This window comes from Aythya ferina, assembly GCF_964211825.1.
Source record: "Aythya ferina genome assembly, chromosome: 7".
NCBI classification, from domain to species: Eukaryota; Metazoa; Chordata; class Aves; order Anseriformes; family Anatidae; genus Aythya; species Aythya ferina.
In genome coordinates, this window is record NC_140302.1 from 3,735,982 (window position 1) to 3,757,916 (window position 21,935).

At 37.3% G+C, this 21,935-nt stretch overlaps 2 long non-coding RNA genes across 4 annotated transcripts in view; both read left to right on the forward strand.

The window, feature by feature from the left end:
- Nucleotides 1–21,935, forward strand: part of LOC311440068 — a 599,898-nt gene that overhangs the window by 380,982 nt on the left and 196,981 nt on the right. For all 3 annotated transcript variants that reach the window (XR_014695191.1, XR_014695192.1, XR_014695193.1), the window contains one exon: nt 2,224–2,360. This is a non-coding gene — a long non-coding RNA (uncharacterized lncRNA). The remainder of the gene's footprint in view (nt 1–2,223; nt 2,361–21,935) is intronic.
- LOC311440099 lies at nt 493–2,106 on the forward strand. Its single transcript, XR_014695209.1, has 2 exons — nt 493–575; nt 1,521–2,106. It is a non-coding gene; the product is annotated as an uncharacterized lncRNA (long non-coding RNA).

A 21,935-nucleotide genomic window follows, 5' to 3' on the forward strand; every position in this document is an offset into this window, starting at 1 on the left:
CTCACTTGACATGGAATAACTTCCTGCAGCACAGTAAACTGACCATTTTTTGGAGCTTTCTGTGCCAGTAGGACTGTCCTACATCTTACTGCTCCCTGAACAAAAACAGTTTGGAAGAAGGAAAATGCCCATTTGTGTTAAGTAGTGACCAGCTGCTTCCTCAATCTGAAGATCACATGAGTTTTATAAATGTGAGCGCAAGCTCTGAAATATATAATTCATTTTTAGTTGAATTAATCTCTTCTCCTACAATGAATTGTTCTGTATAATTTTATGTTGTTTTAAAATACCCTGTTAATCAGTTTTTAATGTAGTTAAATGTAGCCTTGTGGTTTCATTAACTTTGTCATCTTCTTGTATTATGAGAGAGCACTTCATCTAACCTGCCTATGCTCTTTATTGTCTGGGGTTCTTCTGGCATATCCTAAATTAGTCAGTCGCTAATGTGAACTGTGTCAGTCTATTTAATTTTCGTTCATGTGGAACTCTCCATTTCCTTAACAATGCTCATTGTCTTCCTCTTAGACCCCTGCTGTTTCTGCTGTTAGGTTTCTGAAAGAATACTTCTGGTTTATGTAAGGTCATTGTAATTATCTCTCTATTTTCTGTTCTGTTCTCTAGCATTTGTCTGCATGCTGAATAGCTTTGCACATTTATCATTGGTTTTGTAAGATTCTGTTGTATTCATATAATGCTGTAAGAAAATGATTTTTCTTCAGTTTTGCAGGGCTGTGGGTGTAGATCTGAATGCTGTCACAACATAGGTGATTGACTTCTATATTTAGTTTCTCTGGTTTAGTCTCAAGTTTCCATAGTCATTTCATACATTATTTCACTGACTGTAATGGAAGCTGAACCAAGCTTTTTAATACAATTATTAGTAAGAAAAAAAAATGGTACATACAAACTACCTTGTTGAATTCATGTTGTCTTGATTTATGATACACAATCCAGTTTCAGTCATTTAGATGGATATTTTAAAATATTTTGAGGTATTGACAATGTTCTGAAAAAGATCTCTACGCTGATAGAAATGTCTGAAAATAATGAAATAGTAATTGGTTTAAAAATTATATTTGTTTTTAAACTATTGAGTAAATAATGACGAGTAAAAGGATCAGTAGAAATTGTAGCAAAACAGTCTGTTTCTTTTGTAGTCTGTAAGAGTGTGTGGCAGTTCAGGCCAGAATACTATTATTATTTAAAGATTCATGGACTTAAAAAATCATTGACCATATGACATTCTATGATAAATTCAGTCTCAATGATCTAAATTCTGAATATACTAGAATTATGACAGTCCTGTGCCAATCTAATAGAAGGAATGAAACAAGTGCAGTGCAAAAGGTTTAAAAATTATAATATATAAAGTTCTCCTCTACTTGGGGAGACTTAGAGAAGGCAGTATTTTGTTATAAAAGGTAAATAAGTATACATTGTACTAAATATGTAATTATTTATTTTAATGCTGGATACTGCTTTTTTTGATTGTTAGCTAAATTCAAAGCTTTTTGTTACAGGTCAGTAAATGAATACTTAGAATCAGTTCTTCTCAACTTACAGAGTGAGTGGAATGGTCATACACAAGAGTTCATGCTGTGTACATCGAGGTCATATAACACTATTACAGCTTTTGGTTGAACTTGACAGCTAAGAGAGAAACTTCTTGCTCTTCAGCCTGGTTGCATAGTGTTTTATATAGAGCTTGTGAGCTACCAGAGATGGATTTGCAGTCCTTTGGAGGAGGATATTCTCAGAGGAAGAATAGCTGTGAAGCATCTGTGTCACAGCCCAAACTGCAGCACTGTGGTTGTGTTTGTGTCTCTGCAGCCAGGCACCATGCTGCAAATTTTCAGCCTTCTTTCATAGTATTTATGGCAGCTAACAGTAGCGGTGGGAAATTGGATGTCTTCAGTATGAACTCCAGAAGCAAACTGGTGGGATTTAGGTCCCAAACTCCTCTGGATGCCCACTCAGCTTTGGGATCCTGGTTTTATTTTACCTCAGTGTTTTTGTCTGCATTTGGAAATGCTATCAGAGGTTATCTTCCAGTGACTTTGGAGAGAATGGGCTGTTCTTGAAGCTTACTTTTTCCAAAACTGTGTTTTCCTTTTCTTGTTACTTATTTCTGTCTTTCCCCTACAGCACATAGCAGTGTTTTTTCAGACAATTTTTCTCCATTTTCTTCAGCTGCTAATGGTAGCTCATTTTTTTCTCTTGCAGCTTTTTTGTACCATGTCCTGCAACATTCCCTCAGCTGAATCTCGTGGGCAGAGAAAGAATATGTACCTGTGCCCCTATAACATGGCCTTGGGCAGCAGAAGGGTTTATACATCCCATATGGAGCTTTATGACTTCAGGTGAGAAAGAAGTAATTGAAGCAGATGAATTTTAAGAGAATTGTTTATATGCAAATGTATTAGTGGAAGTCTGTGATTCAAATGTCTGTGGGCTAAATTATGGAAAAAATATTTCTCATTTAAAAATTCATTATGAAGAACATAAAATGAACTTCATAATATGTTATGAAATGAGAACTGGTGAAATATCAGACCACTGTACAACAGTCTGATGTATAACCCTCTACATTTTCTTCTTTTTATTATTGTTTCTAATTTTAATTATTGATTTATATAATTAATTCTTTTTTCTGTCTTCAGGTCAGTTGCTTTTAGTATCTTTTAGTATCTTCAGCTTTTAAACTACCCCTTTTAAGATTTTTTTTTTTAAACTATGCTAGAATTCGTAAGGTATTACCAAGTTTAATTACTAGGAGTCCCTGCTGGATTGATAATGTATGCAGTGTTTGACTGCTCTAGCGGAGAGGTTACCTATCCAATTCCCTCTTTTGTTCATACAATTCAGACTGGACATTATTAATCAAGTAAAATTAATATATTGCTATAATGAAGTATGTGGGCTCACTGTTAAATATAACCAACTTGTGCTTATTTTGCACAATGGAGATGATAATCGTAAAATATATTTCCCTCCCTCAAAAAGAAAGTGTTTTAGCTAAAGTAATGCAGACCAGCCGATGTACTTCTTTGCTCTTCTTACAGTTTTGTCTCTAAAGGAAAAGGTACTTTGCAAGTGAGTTACAGTAATGATTCTTGACACACACCTCACCCCACTCCCCATTTTTTTCTTTTGTTCTTTTGTTTTGTTTTTGTTTGTTTACTTTTTGACCATGGAGCTACATATACTGAATATTGGATTGGTGTTTTCTTCAGTGGTTTTCAAAATTAGGTTGGATCTTCAGTTGTTTATGTTAAGGAATTCTTCTTGTGTTTTTCTACCTTAGCGCTGCTGGAGAATGATCACTGAAAAATTTGAGAGAGCTTATAATCGATTTCTTTCTCTTTATATACTGTAACACTTAGAAATGATATTGCAGGTGGGAAGAAATTAGAATAAAAACCTATAGTTTAGAATATAGTCTAAAAAATCTTGATGAATAACACCTGACGTTTTTCTTGAATTGGTATGGAACATACAAATAGTGTCATTATCAAATCAATTCTTGTTTTGAGCAACCCGTGTTACCCTTGCCCAAAATGTTTTCAAAATGGGAATGTGCATCTTCTCTATATACATGTATCTCTATAGATCCATGTATATGTATGTGTTCATATATATCTGTATGTGTATCTCCTTTAATTAAACCTCCACCATTTTGTTCTCACTGTACTCAGATCTGCTTCCTAGCTTTGCCTGAAGCCATCTCTGTAGCAGAGGTGTTACAATAGCTGTAGAGCTGTTTACTCCATGTGTGTCAGTCGGAAAACTCTCCAGTACTGAAGAGCACCCAGCTGAGCTGTGATGAACAGATACTTTGCAAAATACAAGTATTTCTTCAGTTGTTTTCTTTACATCTTCCTTTGATCCTTCCTAAGCATCATGAAACCATATATTTTTGGGGGCAAAAACTGCACAAGGGGTGGTATTTGACTAAGATTTTAGAAAACACTGTGATACAATTAAATGCTAAAAAACTGAATCCTGTGTAGTGTAAAATACATGGATCGCATTTATAGAAACTAGATTAATAGTGTGGATTGTTTTTGTTCCATACTGCATTTTGTTTCAGTTAAAATAGAATGTGGAAAACGGGTCGAGGCATCACGTGGAAGTGCTTACTAGAAAGCTGGAAAGGGATAGAAGTAGAGAGTAGAGACTTCAAAGGATGACACTTAAGAATTCTTACTGCTAATGCAGAACATCTTTGAACTCTCATTTTTAAAGCAGAAAGCATTCAGACTTACCTGGTTACGTTCCAGTGTAAGTCCAATGGGAGTGATGACTTGACTTGTTCAGTATTTACTGCTGACATTCGATTTCAACAGTATCTAAAGTCCTAACGTAGAACTCACTGAAATCAAAGAAAACACACCAGTGACCTTTGACATTACAAATCAGTCACTGAAACAATTCTAACATGATTTGGTGCATCAGCTCTATCCGTTATTCAAGAGTTATAAACTTCATCAATATTTTGTTGGGTGACAACTACCTCTGCTGTTCCAGATTCATCCTCTCAGTGCAGTAGTCTGTAGTGGCAACTGTCACAATATTTCAGGATCCTTTTTAGAAAATGATGGATGTAATTTGTTAGAGGCGGTAATATACCCTCTTAAGCAGCCACCAGTGTTTCAAAAGTTAGGAAAGCCTTTTCCCTACAATTGTCAGGAAAGCACAAAATGTAAGAGTAAGTTTATCAGTTAAATCTAAAGAAGAATGAGGCTAGCACAATCTCAACGTGTAAAGGACAGGCCTCTCTTGTCTTCAAGTCATTCTCCAAAACAGTTATCATTGTTAAATAGTTTTTAAAGTGGCCTGACTAGTCCTCAGTGAACTAGAGCTAATATTTTTCTAGTATTGATATGTAACAACTTTACTCTGACAAAAATGTTTTCAGATGTATGAGAAGAACTGATGGCCATGTGTGCCGAGTATGGTGGCTGAAATGCCTTGTTCTATGCATTTCATCTCAATTTAACCCTGTAGCCTGACCAGAATTAAGTAGCTTCTTTGCTCTAAGGCGTCTTGTGCTTAGAGCACGTGCTATGACAGTAAAACCAATCTCAGAGAAGTCATTCTGTTTCACAGAGGAGCTGGACGTTTTAAAATGTCAAAATTCAGTTTTGTAGCAGTTTGCGAAAACAGATTTGAAATCATTTGGTCAAAGAAAGACACAGTCTTAGCTTTCGCAAATTTAACAAAAAATATGAAGCAGAGGATAAGAGTGTTGGGGAGAAGTCCTAGCGAGGTGGGTGGTAGGTGGGAAGTTGCTTCTTTTATAGAGATTTAGGTTGTTAACCCTGCTGAGGTGTGGAGCCACAGTCCTGAGAGACTCCGAAGGAAGGGGCAGTCCTGGGGCAGCACTGTGGTTTTAAAGGTCAAGATGAAAGTGTATGGTTAATACAGGAAGGAGAACAGCTGGAGACTATTACAGTACTTCTGTTTCATGTTTTAAAATAATAACCTTTTGGGTAGTTCATTACTGCTGTTCATAAAACAGAGGTGCATCAATTAGCAACCCTCTACTTACTTGGGAATGAAAAAAAAAATAGATTTCAGAATCAGTATGATATGTAAGCGGTCAAATTCTGTTAGAAAAATAACACGTGAATTTCCAGGAGGTATGTGTTCATCCTGATCCTGCATAAGCAGGATACAAGTAGCAAACATTAGTGTCCTCTAGCTGTTACCATGCTCTTTTTTCTCAAAACTGGCTAGCTTTGCTTGTTTTCTGGCAAGAAAGTTTGAAGTAATGTTCTTTAATGTACTGTAATAGACTAGAATACAGCAGGCATCAAAGCAAAAGGAGTATCTTTAAGTTTTACAGTGGGATATTTAAATATATTACTACTACAATATGTTGTAAATATAGTAATATATTACTATAGAGGACATAGAAAATGGACAAAAAGGGCTGATTATTGATTATAAACCAGTATTTCATGAGAAGTTCCAGTCATGCAGTATTTGCTAGAAGTTCATACTAAGTTATGAACTTAGGATTTCGTCATTCCCTTATTTCTGCATGAGAACTGGGGCTTAAGTTAGGAAATACTTAATGAGCAAGCGTTTAGGAAGATACTTCTATCCTTGTTTATGACTTGCTTACACTTCTGGGGATTAAAAGAAATGAATAAGTTTAAAAACAACAAATAAACAATAAGAGCTGATGGAATAGGAGGAGAAAGCTAAACTGTTGGTTTGATCATTGAGAGCTGGCTAGGGCTGGATTATGAACAAGGTGGCTAAACATGTTCCAAACACCTGGATGAAGTGAATGAGACCTTTCCTCAAACCTAATCACTTGCCTTTCTGCATTCTTTCATTATCTACATACTTCCACAAATGCTGCTTCTGTTTGGTCATTTCTAAGTTTCTCTTAGTAAACGTTAACACCGTATTGCTGCCTTCTTGCACAAGCTCAAAGCTGCCCTTCCATTGGCACTGCTGAACTAGGAACCTAGATGTTCACCCCTGCGTTACAAGCAGAGAGTTTCCTGGGGGAGCTAAAACCTTTCAGCTTATTCCCTTGCAATCACACACTTGAAAGCTCAGGTCTAAACCCAAATGTGTGGTGAGAATTTTGCTGACAAAAGTTATGAGCTGAAAGACTTGTCTGGTGCGGATCCCTTGTGTTTAGGTTTCTTGCTATTAAGAAAAGGAAGAGGTGTGCTGAACTTGAAGGGCAGTCAGGCAGCTTCCAGGCAGCCTCAGTGCTGACCTTGTGATACACAGTGAAGCAAACACCAAGGACTTAGAGTCCTTGGAATTACTGGCTTGGACATTGCTAACACCAAAACTGCTGTTCCTGAGACTGAATAACTGCTAATCCAAACTACTAGCAATGCTTGTCAGACAAATGGTTGAACCTATAGATGTTTGCAGCTAAAAAAGCCCAAGAAAATTAAAGCTTTGTGTACACACGTTTGCATCCTGGTATGCCTGTGTCTGTAACATCTGTTTAAAGCTGATGGCTATCAAGTAAAAGTGTTACAGAAATTTTACACCGCTGCCCTTTGTGATAGGTGCTACCTGGGGGCTCATTCCAGTGTTCATTGAAAGTCAGTGACAAAGATCCCATTACCTTTAATCATGTGGGATCAGGGCCTTAAATGAAATGGTCAATCCTACTGAGCATTTTCCCATGAATATTCGTTTGGATTGCACCATGATGATGCTTTTGAATGCACTAACTTACTTCTGTATTAGCTCTTTGTAAATATTCTGGGTAAGGAATGTCAGTATCAAGGGAAGTCCATGGAAACAGACGCTGAACAAGCATTCAAACAGTTTTAAACACAGAATTTTAATGTGTAAGCACAACTATTCATACAATCTGAGATGTTATCTAGCAAATAAAAACCAAGACACAAATCACGCAATTCTTGGGTTCAGTAATATCCAGAGAAGTCTGACAAGTCACCACCAAATGCTTCCAAGTAACGAGCTGCTGACATGCAGGCCACAGATGGGGAATTATTTACTAATATTGGTTGGAATGCAAGGAGTTTTAGGCTGTTTGCTTACTCATACTTTCCTACCCTTCACAGCAAACAGGAAAATAGTACTTAATTGTCTAAAAGGTAACATCTTTACTTTCTAATTGTGAACATGTGGTTTTGGGGTGCAATCCCTGTCTTTGGAGGTGGCAGAGTTACATTTAGTAGAGCCTGCTACTTTTCATTGGTTTTCATGTTACCCTTCTTAGGAGAGCTAAATTTATTCTGACCAAAATGCCTCTACAAGAATTCTACATATGTCACACACATTATGTTATTTCAGGAGGGAATAGGAAAGGAAAGAAAATCCTCTGCAGAATTGCTGCAGAAAACAATTTTTGTTCTTTGCACTATTGTTTTATCTCTTCTACTTCATTGTGGCAGTAGAACTGAATGCAAATGAGAAAGAAAGACCAATCCCAGATACCAATTTTGTGGGACTTAACTTAGAAATTGAATATCCAGCTTGAATTTTTCTAGGCAATTTGCAAGTCAGATTATTTGAAAAATCCAGACACTGTAATTTTTTTCTTAGGTAAAGGAGCATTTCAGCTTTATCTCATCTTTGTTTTTTGCAGAAGTTGGTGATAAAAGGCCTCTCACTTTGGGACTGTGGATGTGACATTATATCTCTCCTTCTGTCTCCTTCATGCCTCTGTCTCCCTCAGTTCTGGCGAAGTGCTTTAGAGGTCCAGGGACATCTCTGTTCTTTTGATAACATGGGTTTTCTCTTGTTTTCCATCTCTTCCTTCTTTTCAAATATGTTCAGTCACAGATGCAGGGCTTGTTTTCCATACCGATATTTGTACCTTTTGTAATTAATGTAAGAAAATAATGCTTTGTTTTAGGAAAACGTTGTTTGCTTTTTCCTCCGCATCACTAGCATTTTACTCTGGTACAAAACAATGAAACATTTTATGAGGAATTATTTTATACAGTGACCAGTTTTTGATCATTTCTGCACAATGATTGTCTGCAGGAGTGTGCACATGCAGCTCTTTCATCTGAAGGGCCCATTAAAATCTTTCCTCATTTCTCAGCTCTGGGGCTGGATGGATTTTTATTCGGGTCTGCTGAGCTGGGAGAACTGTGAGGAAAGTGTTTGCATTTTAACTAACTTTTGCCAGTAAGGTTGATAGAGCAATGAGTTCTGAAAGCGTAGAAAGGAGATTATCTTCATTTTTTCTTAAGTCCTCTCCATCACACAAGTTGTTATCCACCTTTCTTGTTTCTCTGTACTTCTAACCCTTTTGGGAACTGGTTTCTGGGACGTGAAAAGCCAGCCTTGCTCAGCTGCTATTTCACAGTAGGTGTGTTCCAAATACCCACAGCCCTGCACCTTATTCCCCATGCACTCATTTTGTTCTCTGTTTTAACACAAGACCATAAGTTTTTCTTGCAGCTATAATACTTGATTAGCACCCACCAATTTTGTAAACTTTGATACAGTACCCTCCAGCCAATAATTCTTGTAAACTTAAAATGTGCAAATTGGATTGGTTGTCATAGATTTTAGAAAGAATTCAACTCTCCATTAAGTGTGAGATTAGGATTATTGTAATATTACATGCAAGATCACGTTCTAGGAAGAGGTGTTAGTATTTCAGTAGGCCTGAGCGGGCACTCAGATAATCTGCCTCGAGGTGAGTGGCTCCCATGACAGCCTTTAAGAACAGACACAAGCATCTCCTCTATGGCGCAGTTGTCCCCACCTTCCTGCAGGGGATGGACAGAATGACCTGAAGGTCCCTGACAGCACTAGGCTCTGTTTATTCCATGATGACTGTGATTTCATTCATTCTACCTGTGGGTTTGTTTCTATGTGAAAGCAAAACAAGCAGAGGAAACATAAGCTCAGACTTCAGAGCCTCTCCTTATGAAACAGAGCTAAGAGAGGAGATAGCCTCCTTTGGTTGGACCCGATGATCTCTGGAGGTCCCTTCCAACCCCTACAATTCTGTGATTCTGTGATTCCCTTGTTACCCTCTTGCGGTGGCTTTGCTTTCCCCCCCTCCACACCTGCTGCTTGTATGAGCTGTGCTCAGGACAGGACACTCTGTATCCCTGCTTTCTACACTCATTCTTCATGGGCCACCCCCATATGTGACTTTGTCCCTACAAGCTAACAGTTCACTTCTGCACCTGCTCTGCTCCTTCCAGCCTCCTCTGTGGCCTCAGCTGCTGAGGCTTTAAATCTGCAGGAGAAGGAGTGTTTTTTCTCTAGAATGACACTTCACATGGCTTGTGTGCTTCCCTCAGCTGGCTTCAATGTAAATCCTGTCCAAAAGTTCAGGAAGTCATAGAATATCCCAAGCTGATGGCTTCTTCCAGCCAGAGCACCTACAAGTCAGTCATCTTAGAATAAAGGAGACACAAAGAGGTTGGCAAATATCCTAAAAACGCAGGTATGTTATTCAAACATAATCTTAATCAGTCACCAAATGGTGAAATATGTCCCCCCTCCTTTTTTTTTTTTTTTTTTTTTTTTTACTCTTCCTGAACGTTTTTAGGGTAAAGCTCTTTGTAATCAACAGTTACAATTCCCAGATAACAGTGTATTGATGTGTTACAGGGTTATTGGTGTAAGCAGGAAGTTACCAGACTAAAAACTGTTGTAGCTATTGTAGTGATCGTTCATTATCTTACTATGGTTCTGAGCAAAATAAAACGTTAGTGTGCTTATATAAAGTAGGCAGCATGCTTTTGATATAGGCCTAATTGATAGGAATCTGTGCTTATGAAAAAGTCCTGCTAAATGGTCCAGAGAAAGCAAGTCTACTAAGTTGTATTTGTTCTATTTTAGCTTCTTCCTGGCATAGTATCCTTATGTCTTAAGGCAATTTAGTGGGAGTACCTTCAATTTGCTTTTAATCCATTGATGAAAGGCAGAGCCAAATTGTTAATATAATAAATACTGAAAGCAGATTATTTTACTCTTTGAGTCTGTTCATTCAGTGCTACAGAAAGACTCCTTCTTTGGTTAGTTAAGAATTTAGGGCACCAATAAATGTTAGCAGGAGTCAGTGGAAATAATTCCATTGACTTCAATTGGATTAATATCAGTTTCATATGAAACAATTGTAGGAGATCACTCCGTATATACTGCTTCTCAAAAAAAAAACTAAAAGAAATACCAAGCTTAGTTACTTTTGGTCAGAGACAGACAAGTTAGGTACCTTCCACAAATTAATTGAGAAATGCATCTTTTTTAATACATTCATAAAATGCTTCACATCTGCAAAGTTAATAAAATTAATGTTACTTTGAAGCTTAGCTGTGCTAAACCAGGCTGTGGTAAATTTCTCTGGATTATGCAGATCTGCTGTCACACAAAAAATAAGTCCATTACTGCATTTTAGGTAGGAATTCACATAACAATTTGCAGAAATTTTATAACATTACGAGAAATAGGATTTAACAGTAGAATAGCTGCCCACAGAGAAAAATGTATTTTTCAGTCAACTCTTTCTCTTGATGTAAAAAGGAACTGCTAGATTGTTAGCTTAATTTCAGACTGCAAATTAGCTTGGAGGGAGGAAGTAATCAGAAGTCCTGTGGAACAAGCCAGATTTTTTTCCCTTCAGCCATAATGTAGTGATTCCAAAGCCGTTACCAAATCTTGCATTTTACCTATTTGAATTTTACGCAATAGAATTCCAGCACGAGCAGACACCTGGAGTAGTACAGTTTGTTGCATCGGGAGCATCAGGCTATGCCTGTGATTACTTCATTTTTGCAACTCAGTAAAAAAAAAAATTTGTATTGTTTGGGGGTTTATGGCAAAACTTCAATAAGAAGTCAGGCTTCTTCAGGCTGAGTTCTGTATCTAGAGCAAGCTTTAATCAGTAGTACAGCTCTGCATAGGTTTGATTAATTCAACCTTTCGTGTGCTCATGAGATGGATGAACAAAATAAGTGCTTCCTGGAATAAGCGATGGATGATCCTCCAATTTAAATGGCTGGTTTCTCTCCTGGGGGCTAAGCCCCAGGATGCTTAAACGTACTATGGTTTATTATCCTACTGTTCGTTATATAGCCTTCAAGACAGGCTCTTGGTTCCCCACCTCATTCACCGCATCCGTAGTCCTAAGGATGTCCTGTACACAGCAAAGCTCTTGAAACTTGTGCAGGTGAAGTATCAGCCCAGCTTTGGAGCCTCCTGCCTGTACCAGATACAAGTTTACCAAGATTAACTTTTGCGTGAAACTGAATTTAGTTCATGCATGTCACCCAGTTTATGCTGAAACACATAGGCGAACACAGTACATGGGAAGAGACACTTTTAAAAGGCTTTTGAAGACATAAATTGGTAAGAGTGCCATGAGGAGAATGCACATGTTACTAAATGCAAACTGTTAGTCTGCTAAGCTCGGTGTTCTGATACAGGCACTAGTCATGTTGTCAAGATTCACAGAAAAATATTTATAGAAAAGGTACACTTACCTAACTGGCCAAAGTATACTTAATTTGTAGTGAAGACCTCACAGACTTCTGTGTAAAAGCAGCTTGAGGCCCATGCTTTCTCAACAAAAAAAATGCTAATGGCTATAGAATAATTTATTTATATTATATTATATAACACACTGAATTTTGGTGACAAAGTCCTACTTAGACTCTTGGACACAACTTCAGTTTGCTTCTTTTAATACTTGCTGCGATTTCAATTGGAACATTGTTTTTGTTTTATTACTGGAAGTATGATCTCCTCTACCAATAGTTAATTGAACTCCTTTTTATACTCAGCTAACAATAAAATAATGGGGGCTTAGTGGATAAAAGTTTTTCTTGTACAAAAAGTAGTGATATTTTCACTCATAATGTCGTCCCCCCCACACACACACTTTTTAATCGCTCTGTGCAATATTGATGTGTTTTTATTTCTGTCAGTCTTAAACTTTATGAATTTGATCTGATTTAAGAACATTTCAAGAATAAAAACAAACCATGTGAAAAAAAGAAAAAAAGCAGCTTGCATGCTGAAGTTAAGACTGGCAAATACATTTTTATTTTACCATTCTGGATATTTCTGCTCTTTCTACTTTCTTTTGAATGACCTCTTTTTTTAGTTTAATGTCATGATATATTAGGTACACCCAGCAATGCATGAAGTATTTGAGAGGTTTCTGAACATACTTTGGATTTTAATGAACTATTTAGCTTTTTTGCCAATGTCAGTATGCTTCTCTCTTCTCTCAGCTAGGTAACCATCTCTGGAGACCAATGCGCTATGAAGATTTTGGTTTTAGCTTTAAAATATATGTATCTATTAGAAAATGGTATTGCATTAGAAATAAGTGTTGATGAAGTTAAATTCTTTTTAGCCTAGTCTACGTTAAAAATGTCAACTATATGAATCATCATATCTGCTTAAGTGTGTTTTATTTCAAATTAGAGAGTGATGTTCAAACAATCTTTCACTAGAGCAGACCACTGATGAAACAGTAGCCATGTTAAAAAGAGAATATTCTCAGAAACTGCCCAAATCAAAATAAGATAAACATGAAAATGGTACATTCCACAAAGCAAAAGTGGGACTAATTTGACTCCTGTCCTCCTGGATTTCTGTCTAGATGTATAGAATTTTTCATCTTAGGAGGAGGGGATACAGCCTTTACATTTTATCCATCTTAACTAGAAAAACGCCTGATGTCTTTTTTCCTGAAATGTCTTGATTATGCCTGTGCTTGGCCTTGTTGGCACAGCAGGTAAGTGCTCTGATTAGCCAACACTTACTGACGATGGATAAAATTCAAGCCAATTCCCTAGTGCAAACAGACATTTATTTTCACTGCTTACACTTAAGCAAATCACTGCTGGTTGTAGCAGGTTGGCAAGGAGCTTTGGGCAGGCACAGACTCCTTCTGAATAGATCACTAGTACCATTGAAGTTACGCACTTATTTTAATGCCTTGATGGGGGGCTGCGGGGTTAGAAAATAGCAATTTCTCTTGGGAAGGTCAGTTTGTTTTATAAACATCTTCTGAGATACCACCTCATACAAAATACCTACTGTTAATTGATAAGACTTCATTTGGTATGTGTTAGAGAGTCTTAATTTCCCTTCTTAAGGTTCAAAGCTCTAATCAAAGAAGAAAGTTGCTTGGCCAGTGTTATAAGCCCAGAGACGTTTTATGTCATCTCATTCCTGGCGGTTCATGTCACCTGTACACATTTTCTCATATTCCAAAGTTATTCTTTAATAATTTTGTCTTGTATGATACTTCTTTGCAATCTCAAATGTCAGTTACAGATCATCAGTTAGATTCCTTTCTAAATTGAATTTTAATGTCTAACTCTTCTTTCTTCTTCTATTTATAGTCTGCTGTCTCCAGCACAGAGACTGCAGATACAATATACCATAATTCGGCTTTTTAATCTGTGTTTTTCTTCGTAGTGTCTGATAACATTAAGAAACTTCACATAGGTTTAAAAATACACTTCATGTCATTAGTAAATATACTAAATTGTTTTTGGGACGCTGTTAAACTGTTACATTTTAGAAGCAAATACCATATCCAAAAACAAGTAGACTATAGAGACATTGATCATTTCAAATTTAGGTACAGACCAGACTGTGTACACGTGTATACATACATAAACACACTTCTTGTTGGATATCCATAACCCTTTGAATTTCTCCTAACATTGTGCAGATTTCCTTGGTAGGCTAGAATTTTCCTTGTTGGTTGTTACACATACTACTTCTGTTTTTATAAATATTTTGGACAATTTCAATTATTTTTAATGAAGTAGATGAAAGGAAAAAGAAAAACTGTTAAACTGTCTGTTAAAAATAAGTTCAATATAATTTACTAAGCTTTACAGAATCACAGAATTTCTAGGTTGGAAGAGACCTCAAGATCATCGAGTCCAACCTCTGACCTAACACTAACAGTCCCCACTAAACCATATCCCTAAGCTCTACATCTAAATGTCTTTTAAAGACTTCCAGGGATGGTGACTTAGTATCTTTTCATGTTTTGAAGAAGATCCATGAAATTTTAGGTGTGTTTTTGCCATGTTAACAGATCTTTCTGCCCCAGTATGTCCCAATGATGGCAAAAATCTGAGCTTTGCCTGTGTGTCAGGGCAGATTGAAACCTCTGAAGCCCCTGCCTTTGCAGATCAGTCTCTGACCCTCCGGTGCTCATGGTGCTGGCCAGCTTATGTGTGCTTAACCACTGAGCAGCTCAGCAAGTGCCGTCTTCTCATAACTCCAGGGCCTGACTAGATGGCACATATGCCATCCTCACGGAGAAAATCAAACTTGTCTTGTAATTGCTGTCCCCAGCTGCTCTCGAGTATGTCTTATATGCTTTCAGCAACACTCATGCTGGTAATCAAGCAGAGTGGATTTGAACACGGCAAGTCTAATTGGAATGTAGAATGGCCTGGAGCCAAACCAAGGACAAAGAAGTAGTATGTTGGGACAACACCAGTGACAGTAGAATGGAGGGACAAGCAGGAGGGAGAAGAAACAGCAACTAGTTTGGCAAGTATGGGACTTGGAGGTTAGAGGAGTGGTAGGCAAGGAAGCAGAGCTTTTTGTGCCTTAGAGGACCTTGGGATGTGGTAAGCAGTGAGACCATGGCTAGTGTCAAAAACTGGGAGCCAGTGGCATGTAGTGGAAACACACTGAACAAGACTGAGAGGGAGCGTAACTTGAAAGTGTGTAAAAACTAAACCTGAAAGTAAACACAGGAATGCAGACATGAGTTAGACTGTGATACGGAGTTACTAAAAAAGCCAAAACAAACAACCTAGGAAGAGTACCCAGAGGAGAAGGAATGAGGCTGAGGTTTTGCAGGAGGGAGAAGGCATGGGGACAGGTGGCCATCCTCTGCCTCTGTCCTCAACGTCTGCAGCTACCAGTATGGTGGCTGCCCTGGCATCTCCCTAGGAAGAAGCCAGAGAAGTTGATTGCCATTTAGCCAGCCAGTCTTGATGTTGTTTGATACTGGCTTTGAAGTAGTTGTTTTCCTTTCTTTTTCTCTTTTTTTTTTTATTTGTTTTTCCCCACTCCAGCCTGCAGTGCTTGTGTTTTATGTTTTAATGTCACATTCTGAAGAATAGAAAGTCAAAATCAGCGAAGAAAGAGGTGAATGTGTTGAGTGGATAACAATGTTGGATATTTAACATAATACCTTTGATGTGTTCGGGTAGTAGCAAAAGATATGCAGGCAATGTGTAATAATTATTTTCCAGTTTGTGTTAGCACAGTCTTGTACTCTCACAGTTGTAATTAATGTCACCATTAAGGTGGAACTGTGAGAAGGCTATGCCAGCCAATTAAAATGGTAATACAACTTCAGGATCTGTTTGTGACCATATTGATTTGCTTAATGGAAAGCTGCTCTGACCTTTTAGAAGCACATAGTGTACTTTTCACACTTTTATAGATTAATCTTACGAAATGTAATTTTAAATTGTCACACAGTAGGCTTGTAGAATTTTATAAATTGCCCCAAAGATGATAAAAACTACTGTGATTTTGTGATAAAGAGCTTTAGAGCACTGACAGCAGATCACAAAAAGTACCTCTAATAGTCTCCTGGAAATCCCCCATGGCAGAATGAAAATTGCAGCGGAGCAATTAGGAAAAGGAAGATGTCTTTTATTAACACACAGGTATTTGTTGTGGTGGCATACATGGTTTAGAATTGTAATACAGCCATAGCTTTCAAAGAAAATTTGGAATATGGAAAATGGGTAGTTGATGAAGTATAAAAATTGGACTAGAGAGATCTGACATCTAGAAGAAAGCAAACTCTACAACTGAGTCTGTTCAATCAGAAAACATCAGGAATAGACTTTTCCTCAGGTACATTTAGTCAGGTATTAGATAGGAGCCTAAAGCAGAATTCCAAACTGGAGCCCACCTCCTCTTGAGCTTTACAAATCTGAACCTTCAGATCGAAAAACCTGTGAGGAAAGTGTAATGGGATTGGAAATTTCTGGAGGGAGCACGATATTTGGAGAATAGATAGTGAGAGTCAATGGTGATGAAAAAAGGCTATTAAATCTCATAATGGCAGGAAATAAATGTGCTGTCAACTTCACTGCATTGTAAGAGATTCCTTGGTGCTTAGAAATAATGGGAAGTTGTTGAATCATACTAGGCAATTGTTGATGATTTAGAAATTGTGTTTGGTTCAGCCCATTTCAACAGGTAGGTTCCAAACTTGTTTGTGTAAGCCTCCAGGGGATATAATGAAATACTTGTTAGGGTATTGCTGAACCTTCTGAGCTTATTAAAAAGAGCAAGCAAAAATGGATGGTGTTCTCACCACTCACTATTAAGCACAAGCACTGGATCTCTTAGAATTCCTCAAAGCACATACTCAGTGTATTTACAACAGCGAAGACCTTTTGCCTCTACAGCTTTCTACCTTCTTCTGATCCATTCCAACTGATTAAACATGTACATAACACATAATGATGAAAGGTATTTCCAAGCCCTTGCTTTGCATCCACATGGAAAACCTGGATAATTAGCTTCACATCATTCTCTAGTAGCTCTCCACCTGTGCATATGCCCTCTGTAGTTCTTTCTCCCTCAGTGGTCATTAATGATGGACAGTTCACAGCAGGAGTGAAATACTCTGGAGTATACTGTGGGAAGAGTGGGTGCTTTTCCTTTGGGAGATGCAGTATTGGAGTCTTTGACTTGGTGACTCATTATTTCCAGAGGCAAGCACCATGTGTTTGAGGCTTTCTGTTACAATCTCTATTTTGGGTCTGTACTGCAGGCTTTTTTTTTTTTTTTTTTTTTTTTTTTTTTTGTATATGTGACCTCTCACTGAAATTTGTGGTAACTTTGTGTAAGACCTGAAGCACAAGATGGCCAGTGACCAGGCTGGCATGCCTTGCTGTCACTCGACTAGAACTCTATTAAACTATCAGCTTCTGTTTTGAGTATTCATGTATGAAGACAGATTTTCTTTCCAATATTCACAGGTTTGACAGACAGCAAAATATTTCCATTTCCCCCCAGCAAACAGCTTGTCCTCATGTAATGACAGTTTTCCATCTGCAAGAACTGCCTTTTTGATTCTACAAACCACCTGAGGTGAAAATGAAACTGACTTGCTTTTCTGTAAACTTGCCAAAAGTAAAATCATTTTGCCTGTAGCAAGAAAGGTTTTCATGCAACTATAGGCACCAACTTCTCTGAAAGTTACATTCTTTGGATTTTATCAGAAAAAAATATATCTATTTTGTATCTTTTAGCAAACCAACCTATTCTATTCTGAATCAAGAAAACAGTTTATTTGTAAGTTCAGGTTTCATATTCACTCGAGAAAGTTGTCAGTCAAATTAGGCCTTGTCTGTGCTAAATATGAGTTTCTAAGTCACGGGTATGTGCCTAAAAAGCAAACCCATTTTTTGGAAAGGGAGAAAACTACAGATACTCAAGAGAGAAAACTCAGATATTTTTTCAGCTGTAATTGAATTAAAGATAATTTTATTTAGATGTTTAAGTACCTATTTAAGTGCCTAACTTTATGCAATCATATTTGAAAACATTTTGACCTGAGGGATCGTACATTAATTGTATATGTTCCAGCTGGAGAGAGGAGGATTCACAGAGGAGGGAAAGGTGACATGGGAAGAAAAAAAAGTAGTTCTTAAAAAATGAATCTGGATTGTAATATTTGGGCTAACATCATCTTCTGACAGACTTTGAGGCCAACCTTGAAGTATGATCACCACAGTGGTGTGGTTTAGTTTCTCCATAGACTGTAATTGTCCCTGTATTGGAAGATACTTAATAAAACATCCCAAAGGATTTGACAAGTTTTATCATTGTCTTTGATGTAGTGCAGCAGAATTCTGGACCCTACAGAACTTTTCCGTTTTGTGCCTACACTACCTTGGATAGCAGGGCAAATCGCAGGCTCTCTTTAGAATACAAGCCCCAGAAGTCTTCAAGCTCTCTTCTACTCTGTGACCTAAACCAATGACATTGCTAGAGAGTTGTCCTTCCCAAAAATAAGCAGGTTTTGGATTACATAGATGTTTGCTGTAGCTTATTCCTTACTGTTCATCTTATTTAGACAAAAATCCTTCTGCTGTATTTCCTTCACAACCAACAGCTCTGGCCTTTTTCTCCATTTTCTACCATGACATCATCTCAGATGCTTCTGCTTAGTTACATTATTCCCAAGGAAGATTATTGCCTGTCAGAAGGCAGAGAGCAATGGCTTTATCCTTCCTGCTGCTGCAGTCCTGTCTGTGCACATGTTGAACTAGTGAATCCAGTTGTGTTGAAGATGGGGAAGGTGGGAAGCACATTCTCTAGTTGTGCCTTTTTGGGTAGTCTCTGCCCTTCTTCATGATGGTAGAAGTATTGGTAGAAGGAATGGACTTCAAAGAATATTGTACCTCGTTCCTTATTACTAGAAAGATGGACATTTCTTTAATGAGATTTCATGCAGTGTGAAATGTAAAGTGAGAAAAGATGAATATGAAATACCCAAGTATTCATTATGGTTGCTTCCAGGGAGAAAAATCTTTGTCCCAGTGAAATCAATAGCAATAGGAGTACCTCTGATGATTTTTTTTTTCCCGTTAAAAAAATCAACATGAAATAATAAGCCTTGGCTGCCTATTTTGTTGTTTCTATTTGCGTTTCATCAAGTAATGGAGTATCAGCTACAGCACATTAGAAAAGCAATCTATATTTTGACCAGCTGTGGACTCAGTAATTTCCTTGTGACAGCTCTTTAAGTCAACATTATTTTAAAATATTTTTAATCACAACAACAAGAAAAATAGTGTGGAAATAACATTACTCCACTAGCAAATTAATGTAAGAATGTATAAAAGTTAAAAATAAAATAGTTGCTGGAGGAGATTCTCTTTAACAATATGCAATAAAGCGTAACGTTTTGACAGTCCACAAATTGATCATTCAGTCATCTTAAAATAATACAGTAAGAGCTGTTCAAATATAGCCCATCAACAATTGTTTGATACCAAGAGTGCTAGAAAAAGTGTTCCAATAACCCAACTTGTAACAGGCATTCAGAATTTCAAGATAAAACAGTGCAGTAGTGTCTAAAAGAAAAACACATAGACCACTGTTAAATCATGTCTTTACTAATATTGAACCAACTAAAATGTTCCCAAAATTAAAATATTTAGAAGAGGTTATTGTTTCACAAGAAATTAATTTAAAGGGGGTGTATTCTACATACTGATGTGTATTATGGACATAAATCATCTTGAAAGTATTTCAAGTGCCACACTGGAGATGAGCAAAGGACATTACGTTTTCTATGTGAAAGAATTATTAGACTGCAGCTCCAGATTGGGGCAGTGAATTTTTTGATTCTGCTAGTAAATCATTTCAGTAGAGCTGAAATACAAAGTGTTTCAAGTCAAACCTTTAGCTGTACAGGCACTATTGACACATCCTTAAGTATTCTACATAAAGCACAATAAACAAATAAATTCAAAGGTTCACAATTAAAAGAAAGACAATCTTAATCTAGAATTTTTGTTGGAAATAAAATTTGTAAGGTACTACTACCAAATCACTATGTTCACCAGATCTCTTCATGGAACCTGTAGGTCTAAAGAACAGAATTACAATAATTCAGCATTTGCCGTGAAATGAGCAACACATAGAAGAAGTTAGATGAAACAAAATTAGTATGAGGAGTCTTAAAAATTCAGTTGTTTTTTGACCTATTAAACCAAATGAATTTATGCAGTGATTAAATGGCTCATAGTAGTTGATTCTTTGCTTGCACACTTTTCTTACCAAGGCTATGTTTGTTCCAGAGTCAGAATGTGGAGGAAAACCTGTGTAGCTGTCTGTGAGGGAGGAGAGGGATGAGTATTTTTATAGTTGCCAATAAAGGCAACACAATGAGTTTCTGCTGTTAAATAAGACATTTTAGTTTGTAGTAAGTGCAGTATCAAAGCAGTACCTGTTCACCATCACAAAATCTTACTCTGACTTTTAATACTTAAGTAGCAACAGAATTTTTGTGCATTTATCACAATTTCATTGCAATTCTTAATAATAATTCCTCCCAAGTTGTTATTACATGGTTCCAAATGCACGTAGGCGATTTACAGAGTAGCTTTACAGTGATACTCAGTTCGTTTTGGAAGAGCCTTCTGAAGACACTCCAATTTGTAAATCTCCCTGCAAGTATCAGCACTGCAGTTGTATAGTGAAAGTCCACTTGCTCAATTATCTTAAATTCTTGTGGTACCTGTTTTTGTGTCAGGCAAAATGACTCATCCTTTATCTCCTTACCTCTGGAAGCAGAAAAAAAGAACACGTTTTTTAACTCTTCCTCATTGTCCATCCTTCTGGGAACAATCCCCGGCCTCTAAGGAGAGTTGTGTATGAAATTGGTGAGGAGCCATGGACTAAGGTCACAGACGGATGGCATCTTTTGAAATTCCTTAAACTTCTGAAATCAGGTTGCTTTCTCCTTTACCATTCTCTATGTACACGTGCTGCTGCAAATCCTTAATTTCTTCAGCAAGAGATTGTGCCAATACAGACTTTGTAACTCTAAGGTTTACTTACGCTTAATATCTCAAAATCACACAGCGTTTTACCTTATTAGTACTGTTCTGCAGTTTGTGGGATAAAGTATCAAGGGTTGGAATTTTTGTTCTTCTGTTGAATTTCAGTCCTTTTTTAATTACAAGTTGTAGATCAGCAATAATGAGAGCTTAGGTGTTACTTCATCTAAAGCAAACTTCGCTGCAGGCAGCCTGAGCTCCCGTCTCTAAGCTCTCCACGTGCAATGTCTGTTGTATCATGCCTAGCAAAAATGAATTTGGTCTTCGTTTATTCAGCAGGAGTATCGTGTCAGTGACCTAAGAATCGAAGTCTGTTACGGATACATAATCTTCTTACAGTCGTATTAAGTAAATGAATGCCATGTTAGCTCCAGGGTATCTATATTTTGATCATTAGCATATGATCATTTGCTTCACATGACCTCACTTTTCTGGCATGTACCACAAACCTGAAGAAATTTCTAGTATTGTCTCCAGCATATTTCAATCCAAAAATGGTATTAATTTTTCGTCTTGCTCTCTCCTTCTTAGAGGCCTTTTCCCTTTCCCTTTCCCTTTTCCGTATCACTAAATAAAAACCAAACTGAAACCGAATGCTCAGTTCCAAACTGTTGAAACAAAACTTTAAAATTGCTATTAGAAATACCTTCTTACTGTTGTACAGATCTTATCTGGCACAATGTTCTGGCAGTCTCACAGTTTCACGTACAACAGGAGCATTAGCATCCATGTAAACCATTCCTGCTGTCACCAACCATAGCACTAGAAGCTTCTGTATCCTTGAAACGATCCTTTCACAGATAGCTTAATTTTGTGCTTGCTTTCCAATTCAGTTCTTTGTTTCTCAGAACTTCTTGTTGAAAT